This window comes from Dendropsophus ebraccatus, chromosome 9 (genome assembly GCF_027789765.1).
Source record: "Dendropsophus ebraccatus isolate aDenEbr1 chromosome 9, aDenEbr1.pat, whole genome shotgun sequence".
NCBI classification, from domain to species: Eukaryota; Metazoa; Chordata; class Amphibia; order Anura; family Hylidae; genus Dendropsophus; species Dendropsophus ebraccatus.
This window is the reverse complement of record NC_091462.1, coordinates 80314229-80320231: the sequence shown is the minus strand read 5'-3', so window position 1 is coordinate 80320231 and position 6003 is coordinate 80314229.

Here is a 6003-nt window from a genome sequence, read left to right as displayed (position 1 = left end):
CCTCTTTCAAGACTTGTTAGGGTGGGTTCACACTGAGGAATCCGCGCCGAGAAGTTCTTGCAGATTCTGTCGCTCGTCCACGCTCGCATCTCTGCCTGCGACATAGACTCCAATTTTATGCGCAGGCTGATTCTGCTGAAAGAATTGACATGTCAATTCTTACGGTGGAATCCCCCCAACCATATAATAGAGTCTATGGGATGGGCAGAAATGTGTGGAACTGCAAGCAGGGACAAGCGACAGAATCTGCAGAAACTTCTCCACGCGGATTCCTCAGTGTGAATCCACCCTTACTCTGTATTACACAGTGCTTGGATATCACGTAGGCTGCATTATTGTCACAGTACGTTTGTTTGCTGTATGCAGAAAATTTAGTCAACTACACTATTGTATGTTACAGTCCGCTTTCTATAATGTAGGTCGATGAGAACAGATTCTGCTGTGATCGTGTGTGTATATATATATATATATATAAATATATATATATATATATATATATATATATATATATATATATAAATTTTAATTTTTCTCCCCCCCCCCCCCCCCCCCCCCCATTCTATAGCTTCCTATTGCGCATGGGGTGCTGAGGATCGTGTCTCTTACCTTCATCCTCAACGCTGTTCCTGTTCACTTTCAATGTAGTGCTCTGTCCGATAGAGTGGAGCAGGCTAGATCTGAAGCTAAAGAGTTGAAAATACAATGCATACAGCGTTAATCCATATTGTATACTAGTGTAATCTCATAATTATATTTTTCCTGATTTTTGTACATGATGATGGGAGCAGCCTGAACTGCTTTTAACAGCATTTAGTGATGTGAATTTTAGCAACCATAATGGACCATAATAACCTGTACTATGGAGATGAATTTTAGACCTCTATGGGTTTTCTAGGCATGCTTTGTGACCAGAGGTTTGTTTACAGAAATGGAAGAGGACTGTGACCTCACTTATTGTGATTGGTGGATCCTGTTACCTATAGATGTTTTGTTTTTCATTGTAATCCTGCCCATGGTAAGTTTTGAGTGGTTGGGGTCACACTGCTGAGGTCCCATATCACTAAATGTAATAAAGGTGCAAAACTATTCACTTCCTGACTTGCTGTTTAATCTGATTCATTACAGGAGATAAACATACAATACAGGCAAAGAATCTGGTCAAGTGATGAGCTGTGGTGTGACAAACATACTAGCGTGTTGGGATTGCTAAATCAAGCAATCATTGGGGGTTTTGGGCTGGCAATGAGACCCCTTCCAATCAAAACTTGATATGTCTAATGGTTTTATAAGTGACAGCGACTCTGTAAAGGGAACATGTCCTAATTTCAATGTTGTCTAAACCATGAATGATTGGGGTGGTGACTTCTCCCTACCTATAATCTCTACCCTACAGGACGTTATTTGCAGTAATTCTTCTTCAACCTGTGCAGCGCTCAGAGTTTAGGAGGAGGTCTCCTCTCGCCCGGTATGGAGTGTCAGAGCGCAAAACCCCTAAACACACACCCGGACCACTGAGTGTCAGAGAGCACCCATCCTCCCGCCCACACGGACCACGGAGGCTGCATGCACATTCCCTCCAATGTTCTCAGCGCTGTGCTGCTGCTGCTCCCCCAGGCCCCGCTCTCTCCAAGCACAGGAATCGTCAGCTCTGCTAGGACAGCTCTCTCCTCCTAGCTGGCAGCTCCAGATGCTGCACTATTATGAGGCGTGTGGGCTGCCCCACGCTCTGCCCGGGACACTGCCAGCAGATAACATCACCCTCCCATTAACGTGCCGACGCATGGAACGTCAAAAATAGGCCAGCCGTGCGCAAAATCTGAGGAGAGAGCCGTCCCGGCAAAGCCGAGGATTCCTGTGCTGGGAGGTGCCATCTAATGCCAACCCATACTTGCCCCAATGCAGCCACTGTATGTCCAGGGGAGGGGGTAGCCAGTGCAGAACAGGATCTGACAGTGACTTGGGGGTAGATGATAGAGAGCAAAAATCCTGCTCGTGGGCTGTCCGTTTGGGCACGAGACAGACTTCTTCCAGCTCAGCCTTTTGAGTACATTATAAGTCTATGAAGTCAAAGGCCTAGCGGGAAGATCTCTGCCTCACACCCGAACAGACAGCCCACCAGCAAGATTTTTGTGGCTTGTCCTGCCAGCCCCTACGAGTAATGGGAACCCTTTAAACAAGGAAAAAATAAAAGAAAACAAATTCTGCAGTTTGGCCCACACAAATGGGTCTCACTTTAAAAAAATGAGGCTTATAAATGGGGCGTGTCATAATTATCGTTCAGTTATCGTTACTGCGGCTACATGTATGATTAACTGCGCTACTGATTAAGGCCAATATCGCCCAGCCCTAACTAAAGGCCATGTTTTTCTAATGCTGGATATCCCACCTCTAACCTCCCATTAATAAGCTATAAGAAAGTTATATCATCCATTTACATGATGAAAATTATGCCCCTGACATATGGATGGTGGCCACTATATGTTCAGATCTTGGATTTCTTACAAGATGTCTTGTGGGTTTTTTTTTTTTAAGAATTAAACTTTTTTTGCATAGCTTACAAAAATAACAACCGGGCACTATCCGCCCTGATAATGAAAACAAGAACACACCATCAGGAAGTACAAAGTGTAGGATAAGTCAGTACTACGAGAGGGCGATTTAGGGAGATTATTAATGGGTGCAGTTTCAAAGGGAAAAAAATCACCTGCCGCAAGGGCACATATCTATGCGGGCTGAGTGGACGGAACACACAAACTTGACACTCACACAGAGGTACGCCGATTTTCCCCCCCTACAGTCTCATCAAGCATGAGCCAGCGTATCCAGATTTTCTTGGGACATTTGCGACTTTTGTAAATGACTTGATATAATGGGACATTTATTGACAAGCTGTTTCCAGCGAGCCAAGGAAGGAACGTCCGTGCATTTCCATTCCATTGCTATAATTTTTTTGGCACAGAATAAAAGAAACCTGATGAATAATCTGTAGTATTTGTTTTGTGTGATATCATTAATAATGCCAGACAGACAGACAAAAAAAAAAAAAGTGGTCGGACAGAAATTGCAGAACTAAAGGCCAAAAGGCCTGCACTTTAGGACAAGTCCACACTGCGTGCATGAAAGTTCCGACATCGGTCTGGCACTTAAAACAAGTATCTGAAGACGACACACCCATCTTTTTAAGTCTCTCCGGAGTGTAAAATGTTCTCTGCAAAAAACGGAACTGAATCAATCGGTTTCTAGCACTGATGACTGTAGGGTAATAAGAATGTACTACCTACTTCCACTGCAGATCAGTGTCGGGACGTCAACCAACCAGTTCTCATAGGCCTTCTGAAATGGAAACTTATCATTAGGGCATAGCATTAAATAGCTGTGGGTCAGGGGTTTGGTAAGGTCCGTAGAGCCCAAAAGCTTCTCGGACGGTGGGAATTCTTGGGGGAACGTGAGGCTGCCAAACTGTCTGGATGGCATGCCGCAGTTGTAAGTAGTGAAAAAAGGCTGTATGAGGTATCTCATATAATTCACACATGGCGGAGGAGTGGAACATATTGGCTGAAGAAAATAGGTGAGATAAGTAGCGAACTCCATGTTTACCCCACAGAGCCGCACCTGGGAGACCAATAAGTTCTGACAAATGTGGGTTCAGCCACAGGGGCGTACGTGGAGAGAAGGGAGGCGAAGACAACAGTTTGTGCGCAACCGACAGCACCCTCTGAACCGTGGCCAATGCAGTAGGCCAAGATGAAGACAAGGTGTATCTATAAAGTGTGTTAGTTAAACCTCCGTATGAGCCAACCAATGCCACTGCTGCAAATCCAACCACCAGTTAGCGTAGACCAACTGAGACGCCAGAATGTAATGGTACATATGAGGAGCCGCCAGACCCCCTTGGTGTTTGGGCACGAGGAGGTGAGCATATCCGATTCTAGGAGACCTGCCTTGCCACTAGAAGGATCTCAGAAACAAGATGTCTTGTATAAACGGTGCCATCCTGACATCAATGTTCTGTGTAAAACAGCATAGGTACATTATGAGGTGTGTAAAGAAGACTGTAAGACCTACTTTTAGAGTCCTTTCCTTTTTTGAATATAAGGGTAGGTTCACACCCAACAGAAATGTTTGCACCTGTCATTCATCTGAAAAGACCATGAGGAAAAGCTTGTCACGAACACACAATCCTATTGAGATGAATGAAACTGCAGGAATTCACCTCTAAACTATAGTAATTTTACCCCCGCCCACAACCCACTTACCTTCAGTCTGCTAGCATTAAAGCAGACCTGTCACAGGGTTTTTGGTGGTTAAGTGTCCCTGTCATTATACCGTTCAAAATCTAAATCAGCGGGGGATGTGATATAAAGCAAGTTTTCAATTTACATTCATTACAGTATAGAGTGTCATGGCTCAATGTGTCAACCAGATGACTGGGACCTTCTGCATTTGGTCTCTTTTTTGTCTTTTTTTCTTTTAAGTTCAACCAGCACAAGAAAAAAAAATCGGCCTTCAGGAGACTAGACCAGGATTTCAATTAAGTATAGCTTTGTTTTACAGCATGGCTAAAAAATAATAAATAGGGCTGGGCGATATACCATGAAAATACCGATACCATCTCTGGCGTCGGTTAATCGACCTCAACTTCGCCAGGACAGTATTTGTGGTATTTCCTGGTCTGAGCTGTGTTGGTGTGCTGTATGTGAGTGCCTGCCAGCCCTGGCTTGACAGAGGCTCGACAGGCCACCCGCCCAAAGCAAGAAACAGACTATAAACAGAGAACAGGTCATAAAGGAAAGACTGCGATTTCTCCTCTTTTTAGATCAATTCCTTGCTTTGGCTTCAAAAATCTGTTAAATATCTTTGCGTGTAAAAGGACCCTTAGGCCGCATACACACGTTCTGTGTTTTGCACAGAACATAGATGTGGAATGCCTGTCACAGAGTCCCCCCCCTCCGCCCAGGCAGCATCTGTGATAAGATGCTGGGAGTGGGGGAACTGTATGCACATGCATGTCATAACAGCATGGCACATATTCATACAGTTCCTCCACTCACAGCATCTTATCACAGATGCTACCTGGGCGAAGGGTGGGGGGGACTCCGTGACAGGCATTCAACATCCATGTTCCATGCGGAACACAGAACATGTGAATGCGGCTTAGTCTAATTTTATGCATACATTGCTTCTACAGATTAAGCATTCTCGTGCCTTTTTTGTGCATTCTAGAATCCTGCTCCACACTGATGAGTGGCAACACCCTGAAACAGCTGTCTGTGGATAGATACCTGGCTGTGGTATTTCCCTGGTGACATCATCAGACTCGTAATTGAGTTGGATATTGACTGAAGAGGCCACTTAATATGGAAGCCATCCCTTTGCTAGGTCCTTCCCTGGGGGGCATCTGGCTAGTTCCATGTTTTGAGACTCGTAACTAAGGCTCCACTGACTTTTTTGCAAAGAAATGAGCATGATTTAAGAATGCCACAGGCTGTATGCATGTTCTCTGGGCTCCCTAGGGCTGCATCCAAATAAGCTCAGAAACCAGTATTCAAATGCCAAGTGATCCGACTCGAGCATGCTCTACCTCTCACTTTCAAGTTTGTCTTCCAATAAAACTTTGGCCCTTCCCCTTATCTCATCCTTTCTACTTCTCATCCCATCATCCACACGTTTTATTTATTGACCTGTTTATAACATGTGGTTTGTTGTACTGTCTTGCCTCATTGCCAAAGTAGAATCTGCGTCCATTTGACGCTCATGCACCCACTGAAAAAGTGCTCGACTTTCTGTTTGTGAAGCCAGGCGCACACTGTCTTCTACCAATTCCAGCATCTCTTGTGCCTCACAGTTCTCCTACCCTATTCCTCCCATGTTATACGCCTAAGGCTATGTTCACATCATGTTTTCAGCCCCACATTGGGCTACATGTCAGGTATCTGTAAATCTATCCTGATGGGCTGCCGACAGCCCCAGTGACTTGAATGGGCAGAATGGTGTCATTTTGTG